The sequence below is a fragment of the Zootoca vivipara genome, chromosome 9 (assembly GCF_963506605.1).
Source record: "Zootoca vivipara chromosome 9, rZooViv1.1, whole genome shotgun sequence".
Taxonomy (NCBI): Eukaryota; Metazoa; Chordata; class Lepidosauria; order Squamata; family Lacertidae; genus Zootoca; species Zootoca vivipara.
Genome location: NC_083284.1, coordinates 20,206,831 through 20,227,808, shown reverse-complemented (window position 1 = coordinate 20,227,808; position 20,978 = coordinate 20,206,831). Strand labels below are relative to the sequence as shown.

Below are 20,978 nucleotides of genomic sequence, written 5' to 3'. Positions count from 1 at the left end.
CTGTTCCTTCTTCCCAGCAGCCTTTGGGGCAACCAGAAATCTGCCTAGCACCCAACGCCTCATTTTAATGTGCTACCTTCTCCCACACTGCAACTTAAAGACTATGACCAGATACAGGCTCCATGGTTTCAACACCAGCCTATTTTCTTTCCCCCCTCTCCTTTGTTTTATTTCTAGCCTGGTGAAGAACTCAAAAGTTTGCACACTATAGTTATTATATTCTGATATAATAACTACAAGAAAGAAGATTCCACCTAAACATTGGGGAGAACTTCCTGACAGTAAGAGCTGTTTGACAGTGGAATTTGCTGCCAAGGAGTGTGGTGGAGTCTCCTTCTTTGGAGGTCTTTAAGCGGAGGCTTGACAGCCATCTGTCAGGAATGATTTGATGGTGTTTCCTGCTTGGCGGAGGTTTGACTGGATGGCCATGGTGGTCTCTTCCAACTCTATGATTCTATGGTTCTATGATATGACATGGATTCTAGAATTTTTTGATTTATGTATTACATTGACATCATGACTTTCATCCAAAGACTTAAAGTTAGCTTATATTGTGCTCTCTCACACAATAATTGATTATACAGGACTAAACCTGGAATCAGAAAGTATTATTTGTAGTGATTTAAAAAAAAAACCTTCACCATCATGGAAGTCATCTCACACCCTCACCCTGTACAAGGGTAGCTATATTGAGGTTAACCCTAACTCTATAACATATAGGGTTGCCAGACTCAATAGAGGACAGGACTTCTGTGCCTTTAATTGCCCTGCTCTCTCTCTCTTTTTTTTGGAAAATAAATGTTTATTCGTTTTTCATAAAGATATTAACAGTCATTCACATTACAAGTAATTCAAACTGTTTGACTTCCTACCATCCCATAGGTGGTAAATTCTGTCACTCCTAATTCGTATTTTCTATTTACAACAGATTCGTAACATTGTAGAGGTTATGTTGCTACCCCTAACGCTCTCATACCCATATAATTTCCCTTAGCATATTCTATAAATTTACTCCATTCAGCTTGGAACTTCACATCATCCGAATCACGTACTCTGTGTGTTAATTTGGCTAATTCCATAAATTCTAAAACCTTCGATTGCCACGCAATTATAGATGGTATTTCATTTGTTTTCCATTTCTGGGCGATAAGAATTCTAGCTGCCACTGTGGCGTACATAAAGAATCTTAAGTCGGATTTTGGGATTTCATTATCGACTAGACCCAACAGAAAATCCTCGGGCTTCTTCGGAAAGGTAAGTTTCAAAAAAAAAATTTAGTTCGTTATAAACCAAATCCCAGAATTGTTTTATCCTATCACACCCCCAGCACATGTGAAAGAATTCGCCCACCGATGTTCTGCATTTCCAACACCATTTGTTTGGGTTCCTGTACATCTTAGATAATTTTGCTGGCGTTAAATACCAGCGGTATACAAGTTTCATAACGTTCTCCTTTAGTACAGTACAAGCTGTAAAATTTATATTTTGTTTCCACAGTTTTGACCACATATCGGATGGGATATTGTGCCCGAAATCTCTGGCCCATTTGATCATAGAGTCCTTGACAGCCTCATCCATAGTGTACCAGTCCAAGAGTAAGTTATACATTTTAGATAACAATTTGTAATTATTGCCTAATAGCTCAATTTGGAATCTGGATTTCTTTTCTTCAAAGCCAAATTCTTTTTTTATCTATATTAAATAAATTGTTTATTTGATAATATTGCAACCATCCTGCTAATTTATCTTTGATTTGATCATAAGTTTTTAACTTATAACCTTCACTTGTTCTGATAACAATGTCTTCATAGGTAAGACCTTTCTTTTCCATGTTAATCTTTTGTATAGCTAATACATTTAGAGGAGACACCCACAGGGGCATTTTCCTTTCCAGTAGGGCCTTATTGCGTTCCCATACTTCGAGGATTGATCGTCTGAATATATGATTTGTAAAGCCCTTGTGGGTTTTCGCCTTATTATGACAGAGGTATGCATGCCATCCAAAACGATTTGTGTAACCTTCAAGGTCCAGTAGGTCTGAGTTCTCCAACAGGATCCAGTCCCTTAGCCATACAAGGCATGCCCTGCTCTCTTTTGAGTCTGGAAACCTTATAGAGAAACCAGCAGAACCTTTGCTTGGAAATTAAACAAAGGGTCTGCTGGTTTCTCTTTAAGGTTTCCGGACTCAAAAGAGAGCAGGGCAATTAAAGGCACAGAAGTCCTGTCCTCTATTGAGTATGGCAACCCTAATAACATAACCAATTATTTACAGAATCAATTGCCAAACACAACTGTATTCTGCATACAGAAGCAAGTGAGCTACTTTACTCTTTCCATTTTGTGATAGAATGAGGAAGCTTTCAGGAATGAAAAAGAAAGAGTCCAAGAAGTTCCAGTGATGGAACAAATCCTGATCACGTTTTAAAATAGGTTTTCTGTGGATGCACATTTATGTTCCCATAAAGCATGCCTGGCACTAGCACCTTAAATATTCTGTTTATTCAAGAGGCGTAGTAAGTGCTAACAGCTGCAGCTTAGTTGTTGTTTTTCCTCCTCTTTGCCAGATGATGACTAACCTTACATGTGAATGGCTTAGGCTTTTAAAAAGACACAAGGAATAATTCAGATTCCATGCCCACTAAGACTGTAATCCTAACTGTCCTTATTTGGAAGAAAGTCCTATAGAAACTGAAGGGAAATGCAATGCCACACCACAGTGCTAAGTCAGCAAAGCAGAGACATGTCTCATCTCAAACAATGATAGGTAAATACTTCCTATATCTGCTAAGTAACACAATTATTACCCTAATCCAAATCCTGCCATATGACAACATTGTGGTATGCCTATCTCTTGCAAATTCCAAGGCATGTGAACAACAAAAGTATAAAGCATTTATTTGCTTATATTTAAAGTATTCTATGCAGTATTCAGGGTAAAAACCACCCCAAGGTAGTTTACAGTGCATAAAATACATAGAAAATTATCTATAAGAAAACAGCCAGCAAAACAGTAAATAAGACAGCAGAGGACATCTGTCATTGTAACTCAGCTAAAAAAATATTTTAAACCATTTCAAAATCAGCATCATAATAAAGCAATCAAGAAAAACAACCAGTTCTTAAACCTTGATTAAGGGGACGTTTGCACCTCAGAATTCCATAGCCAGTAGGTTAAAATATGTATGTATTTGGATAATAATAGAGCCTATACACATTAGGTACCGGTAAGTATATATGGAATTGTAATTGTTAGCTTGAATAATGATATAGTACACATTTTATCTTTATTTTATTCAATTAAGCTGTTCCTGAAGAAGACGAAGAAGAACTCCATAGCTATAGGATAGCTAAGCAATGGGGAATCCACATGAGGCAATCTAAAATATAGTTGCTTCAATTCTACTTCTTCCTTGCTGTAGATTGAACAGTCTCATTTCCTTTGGTGTCTCATATATTTTGAGAGATTCGTAATGGGAGTCCGGTTAAAAGTGACACACTAGATCAAACAAGTCAGAAGCTCATGGCTTCTTCGATTGCACTGCACCCCCACCCCTCAGTATTAAACTCTTTCCCCAAAGCTTTCTTCCACTTCTCCTTGTGGCTGATAAGCAACCATCCTCTGTTCTGCTGAGTGCTTGCTAAAAGACAGGGATGGCTGGCTGATGTATTTCCTCAAAATGACTAGAAATGTTTTCTGGAATTGGTAATTTACCTGTTGCTAGAGTCTGGAACCAGTGATTTATAGGGGTGTGTGTGTGTGTGTCCGTCTCAAGAAAAAAAAGTATGGAGCAGTCTGAATTTAGGATGAGGCAGAGACTGGCAGAGGAAGCAGATGTTTACAGCTGGAGTTAGCTAAAACTGGGTGCAACTTTTGCTGCAACAATTGCTCTTTCAGAATCTGATGCAATTAGAAGTTGGGCTACCAGCTTTAGAAGCCATAAATTCTCTTTTAGAGGAAATTACACACTGTTGCATTCTGGACTTGCTGCTGCTTGGGGAAAGAAGGAGCATGGAACAATATCAGATCAATAACAACAACTTAAGCATCTCAATAAAAATGCAACTGAATTGCTGACATTTTACTAGCTAAAACCATCAAGGATAAATATCAAACTTTGCCTTGTTTCCGCAACTTGGTCTTAGATACATCACAATCAAACAACACCCCAAAATCCTTTGCTTTGTCCCCCGTATAAAAAATTAATTTTGATGTGGCAGAAACAAATTGCTCCAACAAGAAGGCAAGCAGGTAGATTTCTACCAAACAGAAAGATAAAACTGCCGAAATCAAAACAAAGCACAACAATGAAAGAGGCTTCTTTTATAGTATTTCCTCATGCAGAAAGGATCTGGGTTGCATTTTGAGAAAGAGCATATGCCATGAAGAGCAACCTTGTAATTATTCAAATATTATTCCAGTTCTCAGTCTAAAGGTACTGAAAGAAGATTCCAAGCACATCTTAATGCAGCAATGTATCTCCTCCAGCTCCCCAAAGTGTTAGTTATGAAAAGCATTTTCACTCCTGTTTTAAGCACCACAAAGGAGTGATAGAACAGACCATTAGAGGTGTCTGAGGAAGCAAAGAAATCCACTGGCCAGTTCCTTTGCAGTGGAAGTCTGAAAAGCATCAATTTGGAAGAGGTAGGGGAGGGTGGAGTATAAATAAAAATTATTATTATTATTATTATTATTATTATTGGTTAGGGTGCCCACCCCAAAGCCCACTCTGCCAGGGGAAATCGATTACTTATCAAGACATATGAAAATCAATCTGTTCCCCACCCCAGAACTACTACAGTATACATCTTCTAGTCCTTTGAAGTGCCTCTCTGCAACCTACCTAGAATCTGAGTTGAAAGGTAGACCTCTGATGTCATCTAATCCTCTGAAGTCCTGATCCAGACTGGGCCACCTGCAATTTGCATTTTCAAAAAACCATCGTTTTTAGGTTTTTTTGGCAATGCAAATTGCAGGTACGTGGAGCAGTTTAGATTAGGTCTACTGGGTGGAAGCAACAATCAAACATCCTCTACCTCCCCATTTCAAAGCCCTTCTGCAAACATGCTTTTGCTGCTTTTTAAACTTCCAAAATTTATCACATTTGGCCCAATAGGAGATAAGGATATGACCTGCTGGCCAGAAAAGGTTTTCCACTCTGATGAACACAATACAGAGTTAGAATAGGAAGGTCAGCTTCCTATTTGACTTGACTGAAAGATCAGTCCAGAAACATCCAATATTACTGGATATATTTCTCCATCTTTGGAAGACAATTAGCTGAAAATTGGAATACACAGGGAACATATAATAGTATATTTACCTACAACAGTAAATAAATACAGTATAAATCTGTCAATCCAAGTAGTAAGAGACCAATCTTGACTACTCCAGAACTGCTACAAGAAGGCACACCTTCTCATCATGCCTCTACTGCAGAGAAGTTTTTTATGTTCCTAGAGGTGTCAAGATAATGTTCCAGTCTGCTTTCTGAATTCAGAGGCAATGTATCTGACTTGGCTTATCTGCCAATTGGGCTGCAATGAATTCTTGCTTAAGAAAGCTGCCGGGCTCAAAAACTTTGTGACACCACTGTCAGAAATATACTGGCGTTTCCAACTACAAAAACCATTTTCCCAGGAAAATAATATTGAGAGAAGTTGAGTGTCTGTTCTAGATAAGGATGCTCTGTGTCCATTAATTTTCTGAGCAGAGTAAAATGGGGAGTTATTTTACATAGACCATACTTCATACATGCTATCCCAATAAACAGTCTTATGTAGTTACAGTATTTCCTGTCGAATTTATCTTCATGAAAAACTATCCGTGAGGCAGGTTAGGCTAACAGTGTGACCCGCAAAAGAACACCCAGTGAATTTCATGGCTGAATCAGAATTTAAATGAGGCAACTGAGAAGGCATAGCCTCATTAGTACATGCAACTCTACAGATGAACATCAGGGTTAATAAAACTACAGTTAATGATCATGTTTTATTTTAATAATGATCTCCCCTCTGCTTCATGAGATAAAAAGTGGTTTAGAGGACAAAAGTATTAGGTAGCAAGAACATGTCAAGAGTAGGGCGGTAACAAGGCGGGTGTAATCAAAACAATGGGGAAAAAAACACAAATTCTTATCCATGGAAATTAAATGCATTTTGTTGCAATTTATAAATAATAATTATAGGTCACAAAACAACAATATAAAGGACTGGATCTAAAGATGTGCAATCAGAACTTTGCTTGTACAGGAGAGTTGTTGTTTTACTTCCTGGTCCTGCTGTGATGTCTTACCCTCTTCAGGATAATAAAACAAGAATAACATGAGGTATAATGCAGGAGTAGGGACCCAGGTGGCGCTGTGGTTAAACCACTGAGCCTAGGGCTTACTGATCAGAAGGTCGGCGGTTCGAATCCCTGTGACGGGGTGAGCTCCCGTTGCTTGGTCCCAGCTCCTGCCAACCTAGCAGTTCGAAAGCACGTCAAAATGCAAGTAGATAAATAGGGACCGCTACAGCGGGAAGGTAAACGCCGTTTCCATGTGCTGCTCTGGTTTGCCAGAAGCGGCTTTGTCATGCTGGCCACATGACCTGGAAGCTATACGCCGGCTCCCTCGGCCAATAATGCGAGATGAGCGCGCAACCCCAGAGTCGGTCACGACTGGACCTAATGGTCAGGGGTCCCTTTACCTTTAATGCAGGAGTAGAGGGCTAGGCTTGAAAGACAGATTCAGAAGAAATTTTGGGACAGCAACCCTATGCCAGCACCACTGCTGTCCACTCATGAAAAGGGTGTTCTATATCCCAGCCAAAGAATTCGCTGATACTATCAACATGCAGCACTGATCACACTTTAATGGCCTTGTTCAGACACATTAACAGCCTTGTGAACAAGCGTCTGGCTCATGCACTCCCTCATCCAGTCTTCGCTTCTGGCATGGCCACAAGAAGATCAGAAACCGCTACTTCCGCTTTCAGTTACCCAAGGCTTGGTGTTACATCCAAACCCTAAACTGTGGTTAGTTTTAACTATGGTTTATTGAAACATGCCAGCCTCATAAACCACACACGGCTTGTTCCAGTATGCCATAATTTAAGACTATCCACAGTTTGCTGAGCTTAAGACATACGTAATGCTAAACTGTGGTTAGTTAAAAACTGAAGCAAAACATTCTGATCTTCTTGTGGCCGAGGACAAGGGGTCACAAGCCCTTCAAATAAGCACACTTTAGGATTATGTCCAAACAGGGCTATTGCTTCACTAATATAACAAGCTTGAAATCAGAAGCAGAAATAGTCATCAAAAGGATTGTAGATAATTTATGCCACTTAGAATATATAGTTCTCTCTATAAAAGACATACAACTTTTCTGATAAACAAAAAGAGAATGAAGAATTTTACTTTGCCTAATGTCTTACAGCCTGCTCATTCGAGAACAGCAAACATCAGCAACCTTGCAAACGAGCTTAGAAAAGTTACAACCAAAGTGGTTGCTAGCTCTACCAAAAAATGTCCAAGGCAATATTTATTGGGCTAATCCCCATTTCTGAGTCAGAGATTAGCCATTATTATTATTATTACTATATTTCATCTACTGGATTTTAACTGGATATTTTATGTTTGTTTTCAATCAAACATTACCATCTACTCAAGCTTTCATTATTCAGAGTCTTGGGGATTTTCATTTATTTAAGTAAATAAAATTGGCACAGCCATGTTTATTTGCTTTGCAAGATATATACATCTTAAATCAAGCAACAACAGCAAAGCTCTAGAGCAGGGGTGTCAAACTCAAATTCATCGGGGGCCGCATCAGCAGTTTGGTCACCCTCAAAGGGCCGGTTGTATCTGTAGGACTATGTGTCCACTCTTTATTCTCATAAATTATTGTCACTGCATTCAATTATTACTGTTTTTTGTAATAATGTAAGTAATAACTAGCTCTGAAAGCAGAAACATAGTCAGAATAATGGCAAGTAGATATTCAAATGTACAATTATTGTACAATTTATTGAAAAATGATTTTTGGTAACTGCACTGGGTGGTGGAGGCTCGCTAGGGTTTCATGCAGGACCTTTGCAGAGCTACTAGTACCTGGAGATGCTGGGGTCCTTCTGCATGCAGGACAGATGTTCTGCCAGTGAGCCACCACCCTTCACCAAAGGGACTGGCTGAGGTTGACTCACTGGAGCTGCTCTCCTGGTTCCAGGGTTTAAGGGCCAGAAGTATAAAGCAGCACCCTATGTTTCTGAGGAGGGGGAGGGGGAGGGAGAGGGGAGGGAGGAAGGAAGGAAGGAAGGAAGGAAGGAAGGAAGGAGTGGGAGGGAGAGAGGAAGGAAGGAAGGAAAGAGGGGAGAGAAAGAAGAGTAGGAAATAAGGAAGGGAATAAAGAAGGGGGGGAAAGAAAGAGGGAGAGAAGACGGAAAGGGAGAAAGTAGGAAGGAAGTAGAGGGAAAGAAAGAATAAGAATGAGGGAGAGGAAGAAAGTTGGGAAGGACGGAAGTAAGGAAGAAAGGAAGGAAGGAAGGAAGGAAGGAAGGAAGGAAGGAAGGAAGGAAGGAAGGAAGAAAGAAAAGAGGGAGCAGGAGGGAGAGAGGAAGGAAAGAGGTGAGAGAAAGAAGAGTAGAAAAGAAGGAATAAAGAAGGAAAGAAAAAGAAAGAGGGAGAGAAGACAGAGATAAAGAAGGAAGGAAGGAGAGGGAAAGAAAGAATAAGAACGAGAGAGGAAGAAAGAAAGGGAAGGGGGGGTCGCCGCCTTGATTCAGCGCCAGGGGCAAAAAGCATTTCCCCGGCCCCAGCTGTTTGTCGGCGCTTTGTTGGCGCGGCGCTTCAGCAGCAAGGTCCCACTGCTGGGTCCCACTGGCTGGGGCGCTCGGCGGGCCACATGACGAGGTCTGGCGGGCCGGATTTGGCCCCCGGGCCTTGTGTTTGACACCCGTGCTCTAGAGAAACAGGGAGCATGGGCAGGCTGCTAACTGGGGTTTGGGGAATGTTTTTTAAACTGGCATTAGGAACAAAAGGCGTTCCAAATGGGTAAAGACCATCTGAAATCCTTTGTAATCATAGCTAAATCTACATCAGAATAAATTGCTCACAACAAAAGGCTCTTCAGCAGGTAGTAATCAATCGGTCATGGTAAGTAAAGAAGGAGAGATGCAGTCTACAGATCTTGGGTACAGAATTATTTTCCTGCAATAGCTTGGGCATGAGCAATGCACTGCTTGTTGTCATTTGAAAGAAAAAAAACACACTATTCTGATGTATCCCAATGGATAGACCGTTCATTGCTAGAATAATCATCTATAGAACTATAGCAAAGAATCTTTATCTCTATGCCAGACTCTTCACCGAAGGAATTATGCAAATCCAGGCACAGCAAAAAGAGATCCATTTTCAAGCATCCACAAATGTGGGCATGCTGGTGGAAACATGCCAGAATTAGTGAAACCAGCAACATGTAAATTCTCTCTGGCTTCATTCTTTCCTCTGGGGACAGCCCAGCTAATTATCATCTTCTGCAGAAGAAACATGTTCTAAGGTACAGTGATGTGATTCATTTCATCACATAAGTACTGTGAAGTTGCCAGCTAAGGAATCATCTTAGCTTTTAAGGAATCGTCTTAGCAAAGAAAAAGAGAGCTGCAGACAAGGGCTGTTATCGCAAACCCATTCCCGTCCATTATGGGAAAATACAAAAACAGGGTGCAACTTCCACAATGTCTCATACTTCACAAAAAACAAAACAAAACATTATTTGACATCTGAGCTAGCCAGGCACCAAAGAAAGCTGGATTTTGGGTAGTTAGCTTCTTCCTGCTGAGACTACTAAAGAATATAAATGAATATGGGTGGAATTGCCAACTTCCACTAAAAAAATAAAATAAAAATAGTATACAGTATACCCATTTAACATCACAAAGTCTGCCACCACACACACACACACACACACACACTTATTTATTTCTGCAATCTATCATTGATTCTGAAGCTCTAATGCCACAGCAGAAAACAACCGTTCTCCCTCCTCTATATAAAAGGATGTCATATAGAGGAGGGAGAACGGTTGTCTTCTGCTGCTCCAGAGAAGCGGACACGGAGCAACGGATTCAAACTACAAGAAAGAAAATTCCACCTAAACATTAGGAAGAACTTCCTGACAGTAAGAGCTGTTCGGCAGTGGAATTTGCTGCCAAGGAGTGTGGTGGAGTCTCCTTCTTTGGAGGTCTTTAAGCAGAGGCTTGACAGCCATCTGTCAGGAATGCTTTGATGGTGTTTCCTGCTTGGCAGGGGGGTGGACTGGATGGCCCTTGTGGTCTCTTCCAACTCTATGATTCTATGATTCTATGATTCTAGGTGAACTTACAGGCTACAGCTTTACACCATCAGTTACACTAAGGATGGGCAACCTGTGGCCCTTCAGATGTGGTTCCCTCTTATTAACCTATCAAAGATCTGGAACAGCTACCAACTGGGCAGACAGATGATTGTATTCTTTCTCAAAGCAGTGGCACATGGGACAAATTTGGCCATGCATAGGTTTCCAATTTGGTTCACAAGGCCCTTTCCCTCCAAACATGGCCACCTGCCCCACACCTGATGTGGGGCTGGTTAAGAAGATTGGCTGCATGACCAATTTCCCTGCAGAAAGGAGTCATGCCAGCCTTATGCTCATCACTCTGCCAGGTCTATGTGCAAAGGTTGCCAAGCGCCAACTGTCTGTTAAGTGTTTGGGAACTGCTGCGTAAGAGAATTTGATAGGTGGGTAGAATCAACCCACTTATCTGACAGGCAAGTGATTGACAGGCAGGGTTGCCCACCTATCTGTCATACCAAGGACTTTTCTACTACATGGAGCAACTTAAAATGGCCTTCATGCGTAATCTCCACTCACTTTGTGCCTTAAATTTTTTGGCAGTGGTTGTCGCTCAGTGACAGAGCATCTGTCTAGCCTACCTGGCCTACAGGGGGTCCAGGTTCAATACCAGTCTTCTCCAGGTAATGTTGTGAGAGACCCCTGACTGAATCCCTGCTGCCCGTTAGTGTAGACAAAACTGAGGTGGATGGACCACTGGTCTAGCTCAGTTTAAGGCAGATTCTCATGTTGTTAAGTTAGACCACTGGCCAATTTACCGTAGTTCTATACTGTCTACACTGCCTGCAGTTTCAGACCCAACAGGGTTTTTGCTCACCCTGGTGTATGGAAACATTATGACCCATCACACAATGCCTTCATTACTATACAACACTGAAGTCTGTTTTCCATTGTAGGCGCATACTGCACCCATATGAAAATGCCCAACTGATAGGATCAACCCAAGGCTTTCCTGGGAATAAAGCTTCTATTAAACTTTCAAACAAGAGTGGCTCAAAGCGTCACTCCAATCAAATGATGAAATTAAGGTGATCCTTTAAAATCCCCAGCATTAACCCTATTTCATTCTTTCCCCTTAACTTTACTGATATCCTATTAAATCTCTGCAGTTCTAAGTGGCCATTAACCTTCCAGATACATCTGCAGTTTTATTTCAAGAGAGCCGTATGATGCCAAAAGCAAGCGATAGTGATTATTTTCAGAAAACACGTTCCAGCCCACATGCGCAGCTGGGTGAATCACCACACTTCAATAATCGAGATATTTTTTTTTAAAAAAAAAAAAAGCTGGCTGATAAATGTTTGAGATGATGAGCTATTGTTACAATTTCAAAACCTACTTAGCAGAAAACAAAGCAAGCAAGCATTGAAGTTCGGCTGTATGTGGGCTGCAGAACTATAAAATGTGCACTTTCCCATTTCGAACAGGGATGAGGATCCTGTGGCCTGCCAGATGTTTTGAATTCCTATCAACCCATTCTGCATGAGCAAAACAGGCTGAAAGGCATAAACTGGACTGACCAGTCTATTCCTAAACTGGAAATACGTGCAGGGATCAGAGACCCCTCTTAGACTGATTGGTTTCTAATTACTAAAGTATAGATTTAATCATGGCGTGATTACATCATAAAGTATGGTATTTTAAATACTTATTCAGGAAACAGGATCGAAATTTTGTGTTGGTTTTTCAGGGGGCGCTTTGCAGCATCAGCAAAAAGCTCCCGTCACATAATTCAACTTTGTGAGCACAATCAGAATCACAGAATCATAGAATTATGGAACTGGAAGGGACCCAAGGCTCATCTAGTTCAAGCCTTTGCAACAAAGGAGTCACAGCTAAAGAATCTGACATATGGCTATCCAACCATTGTTCAAAAGCCTCCAGTAAAGGATAATCCAAGACCTTCTGAGATTATTCATCTCACTGATAAACAGCTCTTGTTGTCAGAAACTTCTTCCTAATGTTTAGTTGGAATCTCCATTCTTGTCATTTGAATCCATTGGTTCGGCTCCTACTCTCGGGAGCAGTAGAAAATAAGCTTGCTCCCATCTTCTACATGACAGCCCTTCAGATATTTGAATATGGCTATCATAACTTCTCTCAGTCTTCTCTTCTACCAGGCTAAACATACCCAACAGGTGTGTGGCAAAGTAAATGGCTCATCACACCCAGAAAACGGTTTGGAGGAAAATTATGGTACTTCACTGGTGGTACTACTGAAGCTAACCAGGTCTCACTCTGTATTCAGATGGCCTAGGAAATCATATTAAGAGTGTAGTAAACCTAAGTGTGGGACGCGGGTGGCGCTGTGGGTTAAACCACAGAGCCTAGGGCTTGCCGATCAGAAGGTCGGCGGTTCGAATCCCTGTGACGGGTTGAGCTCCCGTTGCTCAGTCCCAGCTCCTGCCAACCTAGCAGTTCGAAAGCACATCAAAGTGCAAGTAGATAAAATAGGTACCGGGAAGGTAAACGGTGTTTCCGTGTGCTGCTGTGGTTCACCAGAAGCAGCTTTCTCATGCTGGCCACATGACCTGGAAGCTGTATGCCTTGGCCAATAACGCGAGATGAGCGCCGCAACCCCAGAGTCGGTCACGACTGGACCTAATGGTCAGGGGTCCCTTTACGTTTTTAAACCTAAGTGTAGTAAATAAACAGATATGGGCAGCAGCAAGGACTTCAGTCCTTCTGAAGGGTATTATCACGGTGGATTCACAAAACTGTTTGGCTAACGCCAGGCAGTTTCTTTTTAATCACCCCATGGTGAGATAAATGTAAAAAATGTGCTTTAGTAAATATTCCCTGACAATCACATGAGGCCTCAGGGAAGACAATAATAATAGATCTTTCTCCATAAGCCATACTGATCCTTCTGCCAGTAAATTTCTATAGCCTCTGAGGCCCAGTCTGGCAAAGAAGCTTTTCATCCACTCCTGTTGAAAATTTCAGTAGCTGAGGAAAGTGCAAAAGCTTTCCAATGTGTGGCGGGAAATTGGCGCCTTGGAAATCTCCTCCACACCCTCACCACAAAGACAAAAGCCCTCCCTTATTCCTACTATCTCACCATGCAATGTTGGACCTGAGCTTAGAAGTCAGATTTTAGCACCCTCCAAAAAAAATAACCGAAGGGTTTTACTATTTATATATAATGCTGCAAGGGTAGACAGAAACGCTTCCTCTCATTCTTTCCGGAATTTCACCCCTATTGAAAAGTATTTCATTCTTTATGTGTGGAGTACAGAGAACAGGAGTCAAAATGACTTTAAAATCTGTTCATCAGGAATGTTGCAGCACCTGGAAACCCAGCCAGATGGGTGGGGTATAAATAATAAATTATTATTATATATTTCTTATTATTATATTTCCTATATATGTCATCTATGGTGCTCAGAACAATGCGTCCAGGCAAGTGCTGGTTACATCCAGTCTTATTTAACTCTCTGTAGAAAAAGAACTACACTTGACACTTTCCAACTTTGCATGTACCTTATTTTAGTACATGAATCTTCATACATATGGAGATAAAAGCACTTATGGATTAACCCTGTTGATTGATTCTTAAGGCATTTGCTGCAGATCTTAAGCAAGAGCTATTCCCTGTGAAAGGAAACTCAGCAGTGGTAAATTTAAAATTGTGTGTGTGCGCACAACGGAAAGTGTGTACACACATACCCTTGGTAGATTTTGAGTGTTGAGATTAAGATATTTCCACAAATTCTCCCTCTGTGGTGTTAATTCTAGACAAACAGTTATCTTCACGTTTTCAAAATACCATCTGTGCCAAGATGCTACAAAATTAATTAACCAATTTAAAAAGTGGATTGCTTAAGAGCAAGGCCATTAATTAAACTATAGCCTTTAAAACTGGAACAACAGCCCCACCTAAGACAAAATTATATGGACTAAATGAAGGATGGAACTCCAGATGTTGTTTGACTCCAACTCCAATCTGGGTATGGTCTGGAGGCTACCGCCTGGTTAAAACCAAGCAGGTCTCAGTTTAGTCAGTGTCTGGATGGATGGCTGCTTGTGTGCTGTGTTGGGATACAGAATCATAGAATTACAGAGTTGGGAGGAACCCCAGGGATCATCCATCCCAACCCCCTGCAATGCAGAAATCCTGCCCACAGCCATCCCTGGGTGGGCTCAAACCACTAACCATTTTTAATTAAAAAAATAGTAAAATAAAATCAGTCCCAGTCAGAATGGTCAAAGGTAGTAGCTGAAGTCTAACAATATATGAAGGGACACGGGTTCGCCATTCCTGAGCCAAATGACCACTTCTGATTTCTCCTCTTGAAACACAAATCATTTGACGTTAACAAAAAAAGACCTTCATATCAAAAGGAGCATGAGAAGGTCACATCAATACCAACAACATGCCATTCAATCTATTCCAGTATAAATATGCAGAGAACTCTTAGGAGACTATGGAACGGTCAAGCGATAGCATTGCTCTCTGAGATGTCATTTAATAGTAGCCTCCCTGCTGAAGTTTGTTAAGGAGATCCCTATTGGTGCAGTTGGCAATGGACCATATAAAGTAAAACGCAACTAGAATGACTTCAATTCTGTCTAACTCCAAGTTCTCAAATACTTTTAAGTCCCATCAAAATTTCTTGTTTGCCACAATGTAGATCACAAATAGTTGAGTTTATGAATGACAGTTGGCACAGTTAAAGGGAAATCTGAAACCTCATTATAATGAAGCTGTCACATTAGTTACATCATTAATTCAAATGCTTGGTTTACATTACATATCTAACATGCAAATGTAGGGTAATAGTGTTCATCTGCTGATGGAAGGAATCCATCAGTGAAAGATAGATGGAGGCATTTTTTTGTATTACTCCTCCTGCAGCCTGCGTGTCCCCCCCCCCAAAAAATCTGGTCCCTACAAATGTCTGTGCACAATAATACTGAAAGGTTTTCTAATTTGAATTATCTGGTCACAGAAGTTCATCTGCTCTGTTATAAGAGCAAGGAGCAGGCGACAAGTCCACATGTTCCCTTCCATGAAAGCTCTGCTTCATTCCATTTATTGTGATTGAGGCACCATTCTCAACAACAGTTAAGGCAAACCAGGATTTTAAGGAATGCTGTTAATGAGAACACTGGCTGAACTTGCCATTTAAGTTGGTGTCAGTCTAGGCAAACTAAAACCCAATCGCCTTCTCAATCCGGCTCACGGACGGTCCGGGAATCAGCGTGTTTTTACATGAGTAGAATGTGACCTTTTATTTAAAATGCATCTCTGGGTTATTTGTGGGGCATAGCAATTCATTTATTCCCCCCCCCCAAAAAAATATATAGTCTGCCCCCCCCACAAGGTCTGAGGGACAGTGGACTGGCCCCCTGCTGAAAAGGTTTGCTGACCCCTGGTCTAATGCTTAGCTGTGGTTAAGGAGGTAGGGGAGAAATTCATTCCAGCAATGGAGGTGGTTGTGGATAGGGAGCAATGAGCATGCAGACCCAGGGCCATCCTTAGCCACAGTTCTAGGTTGTTGCATCTGCACTGGATATTTGGGTCTGTTCTCAGTCTTCACAGTTTGCAATGGATGCTCTCTTGAGTGAATCCTTGGTGACTTCCTACTAAAGCAGCTGAGTGAACACCACATGAAGCACTCTGAATGAGCTACTCTATCTCACCAAAAGCAGAGGCATCGCAACACAAAATAGCTGACAGGTGTAGCTTTCTCAGCTCAAAGCAGTCACATTTTAAAACTGGCATGCATGGCTTCCAAATGGGTATTAACATGTACTTGTGAAAATATGCCCTGGTTTATAGCAAGGAAAGTGTAAACAATGTCAGAAAACAAGATGAGAAACATAGATATCTACCAGTGTTTACCAAGTGCAGCAATGGGGGGAAATCCTGTAATAGATTTTCCTGCTTTCCATATATGCCCAACTTCCCTCTGCGATTTCTGCTGTGAACGCTGAAGTTATCACCCACCAGACAGGTGCTAAATACAGTATTCAACACAGAATTATCATATTCGCTGTTCATCTCTTGAATGTGTTGAACAGATGCAGAGAAACATACTTCTACAAAAATTAAGCCTCAATTTTACTAGTCATGATGGCTACACAGTACCTCTAGTATCAGAATACTAGTTGCTAGTAGTGGAAGAAACCCTGTTGTGCTCATGTCCTGCTTCTCACAGGCATCTGGCTGACTACTGTGAGAGCAGGATACTAGACTAGACGTGTTGGATGGCTCAGTCAGTACTGTATATGACTTTTAATCTCAGGGTCATGGCTTTGAGCCCCACGGTGGGCAAAAGATTCCTGCATCGCAGGGGGTTGGATTAGATGACCCTTGTGGTCCCTTCCAACTCTACGATTCTATAATTCTAGATGGCGCTTTGTCCTGATCTAGCAGGGCTCTTCTTTTAATATAGGTTCAAAGTAGAAATCAAGCTCAAGTTTTAAGATGGCAAAACGACAGGAGTCATTCAAACGAGTCATTTCCACACACACCCCTTAAAAAAAAAGCACTCTAACAAGATACACAAATCAGGAAAAAATTCAATTGCCTCATGCTATGCAAAAGAAAAAGGTCAGACAACTTCAGTCGTTTGCTCTTAGGAGGTAATAATTCATACCGACAGCTTGATCCTTATGCTTATCCACAGGGAAGCACTTCTGTTAAGAGGCTCGCACTACATATAATGAAAACTGCTCTTATGAGATGCCCAGGCACCCCAACCACCAGAGTCTGGTTAAGGGCTAGAGGCTGCCGCCCCCAATCCAAAGAAACCCTAGTAGCATGTGAAATTGTACAATGCTTACCCTAGACTTATGGAAGGGCTCAGTACACAGCTCAGTAGTATGGTACACACAGAGAATCCAGAGCCAGCTAGGTGTACCCCTATACTCATACTTACCTCACCTATGCTGAGGCTAATCCAGGGGTGTAGGACCTTTATCAGATTAAGGGATGTAATACCCTCAAAAATGGCCCAGCTATCTGGACTTGCATTTTCATAAGTTTCCCAGGTTTTCACGTATGAAGAGAAGGAGGAGGACTAATCTTCTCTTAATGACTGAAAAGATATATTCTCTGAGGAATGGTGGCTGTGGAGGCCCAGAATCAGGAAAGTGATTTTAAATAGCTTGCAATTAACGGCAAGAGGCATAGCTTTAGGCTAGCGGGTGCTCTTCTAACAATAAAACAAGTGCTATGCACAAATAAAACTTGCATCATAGGCACATATAGATGTGCAGGGTTAAGAGGCAGATATCTCCCCGACACATGCAACTAGTGGTAGCAGAACTGGGGGGGGGGGGCTCACATATGGCAACCAATGCACCTCTACCTCTCTCTTTCTCCAACCCCCCCCCCCAAGCTGGGAGCCAGCTAGGAGCGTCTCTCTCTCTCTCTCTCTCTCTCTCTCTCTCTCTCTCTCTCTCTCTCTCTCTCTCTCTCTCTCTCTCTCTCTCTCTCTCTCTCTCTCTGGCTCCCAGTGGCTCAAAGAGACAGGGACAGGGGGGAATCCCTCTGTGAGTCGGGGCTCCCACTTTCCTCCAGCTACTCACTCGGGCCCTGTTACATCCTGAGGAAAGCGGAGCCATCCCACGCACGCACGCAAACTCACCCCCCCCTCTCTGCTGGCATGAGGGAGGAGGAGCCGGGGAGCTCTAGGCAGGCAAGAGGGACAGGGAGCAATCCAGCCATTCTGTGCAACACACTAACACAGTCACACACATACTGGTAAGCTCTGTATCGGAAAGAGGGAAGGAGCTCTCCCTGCAATTGCCCATGGTTATTGAGCTTTTTTTGTGGGGGAGAGACAAGAGTTCTTGAGGTTTTTTTTAGGGGGAGAGCTCTTTCTTTTCTTTTAGGCTGGCGATCACTAAGGAACCCAAAATCTACCCGGGATCTACCAGAAACGTCCTGGGGATCTACCAGTAGATCGCGATCTACCTGTTGGCCATGCCTGAGATAGTACATAGGTAAAGGAGTCTACAAAGCCTGGGACACTAATTTTCATGGCTGTCTAGCAACTATGGTGGCTCATTTACCAGAAGTAATGTATTTAGGGGACCCAGGTGGCGCTGTGGTTAAACCACTGAGCCTAGGGCTTGCTGATCAGAAGGTCGGCAGTTCGAATCCCTGTGACGGGGTGAGCTCCCGTTGCTCAGTCCCAGCTCCTGCCAACCTAGCAGTTCGAAAGCACGTCAAAATGCAAGTAGATAAATAGGAACCGCTACAGCGGGAAGGTAAACGGCGTTTCCATGTGCTGCTCTGGTTTGCTAGAAGCGGCTTTGACATGCTGGCCACATGACCTGGAAGCTATACGCCGGCTCCCTCGGCCAATAATGCGAGATGAGCGCGCAACCCCAGAGTCGGTCACGACTGGACCTAATGGTCAGGGGTCCCTTTACCTTTAATGTATTTAGAGGAAAATATTTGTTTGCTCAGAATTGAGTATATACTTCCAGAGTTGACACTAAATACCTTAGTTCTGGTAAAGGAGCCAGCATAGCCGCTAGAGGGCTGTGAAATTTTTTGTCCCGGGCTTTTTAGACTTGTTTACCCATTTGAAACCAAAGGGGCGCATTGGTTACCAGATGTGAAATATATTGGCATTATTTTCAGCTTTCCTACCCCACTAAACTGCTCTAGAGCAACCAGGCTGATCTATGTAAATCCAAGAAATGGTATGTGCAGGCAAACATGCATCATCATGCCCTATGGCACTTATTGCCGCCTGTCTAAGAGAAATAAGAGTATGCATTCTACTTAAGTTTTCAGATGTGGATGAAAATACATATACAACTTTTGGGGATGAAGTACTTTCATGCAGTACCTCTCTAGGTGCAAAAAAGAGGAAGTATGTTGTCTTTCTAACCACATGTTTCAAACAGACTTGAGCTCAGTTGTGTCTTCAATGCAAGGGCACAAAAGAAAGCTCTTTCACTGACCCTGACCATGTTCGTCAAGGACAGATTTCCCTACATTACCTAGTGTCAGATACAACACTGACGGGCTGGTGGAACTTCTACTGTACAGCCTTGTGGCAGCCCTTTAAGTGTGGATATAAATCCATCCTATTACAGATATAATAGTCCATTGGCATTATAAATTCTTTCTGTAAATTATCAGGATCCAACAGAACCCTTTAATTAATTAGTAAGTCATAAATTTACAATTATAAAGGTAAAGGTACCCCTGACCATTAGGTCCAGTCGTGGACAACTCTGGGGTTGCGGCGCTCATCTCGCTCTATAGGCCGAGGGAGCCGGCGTTTGTCCGCAGGCAGCTTCCAGGTCATGTGGCCAGCATGACAAAGCAGCTTCTGGCGAACCAGAGCAGCACATGGAAACACCGCTTACCTTCCCGACGGAGCAGTACCTATTTATCTACTTGCACTTTGACGTGCTTTTGAACTGCTAGGTTGGCAGGAACAAAGGGAGCTCACACTGTCATGGGGACTCGAACCACCAACCTTCTGATCGGCAAGCCCTAGGCTCTGTGGTTTAGACCACAGCGCCACCGGCGTCCCATTTACCATCATATAATCCAAGACTTGGTAAGATAATTTACATTTAAGATAATTTAAAACTCAAGACTTGCTTACATGAGCTGGCTCACAATTCTATAATTTACTGGGGGGAGGGCCACTTTTTCATTGCAAAATTCCTGGATTTTTCAATGCTCTTGTCAACTGTGAAAAATTTTTCCCTGTGCAGATCTCAAGTAAGAAGTCTTCAGCCTTCCCTAATGTCTATTCAGGGAAATAGGAAGCTTATTATGTCTGATGAACATCTTATGTGTCCTGTTTCATAAGATGTCTACACTAGAGGATTAATGTCACCTCAGTGCAGGGAACTGCATTTTCTCTGTTTCCCATATTGCCCTACATTAATTTGTTTTTGAAATTGAAATGCAACTAAACAATTTGAATCCCATCCTTCTTTTAACTGCAGTTCAAATAGTCCATTAATTTATACTAGAAACTTTAGTGCCTATCTCCACAGGTAAACAAAGCTTATCTTAACATCTTGGGAGAATGGAGAAGCTTCCTCATTAAGTGCCTTACCCTTTCTATCCCCCCCATTACCTTATGTCGGAACAATTAAGCATAGCTGCAAAGAAATCTCAATGCATTGCTGCAATATTTGCTCTGCAAACAAGTTTAGAATTAATGCTGACAGTTCTGATAAAGTATGGTGATTTCATTTTTATTAACATTTCATCTTGGATTTTATATGGTACAATATTAATCTACTCTCAGCTGAGTGCCTTCTATTGGATATTGATGGTTTTAATTATGAAAATCTCAAATATAAAGAAGTTAGAGTTCTGTGTTGAAAATTTCCATGCAGCCAGCTGAAATTGTCAAAGTTACCAAGGATGTAAATATCTGAATCTGACTATTCTTCAGCAAGGACAAATACTCAAATAGGATAACTATACCGTTTCAGTACCAATTCTAATTTTGCTAGTTGAATTCTTTCGTCTTTTCCACCTCAATTCTTTCCAACTATAAACAGCTACATTCTTCAGAAATGTGTCATTCAATAGTCTTTGTTCAGTGAACCTGGTGAGCTCCTTCAGCCCTCTGGGAATACACGACTTTATCATCATCTGAAGGCTGGAAA

The 20,978-nt window shown here is 41.8% G+C and overlaps 1 protein-coding gene across 3 annotated transcripts in view; it reads right to left on the bottom strand.

Moving 5' to 3' along the window:
• RAP1GDS1 (Rap1 GTPase-GDP dissociation stimulator 1) overlaps positions 1–20,978 on the bottom strand; it is a 113,411-nt gene that overhangs the window by 74,693 nt on the left and 17,740 nt on the right. The gene's annotated exons all lie outside the window — the stretch shown is intronic.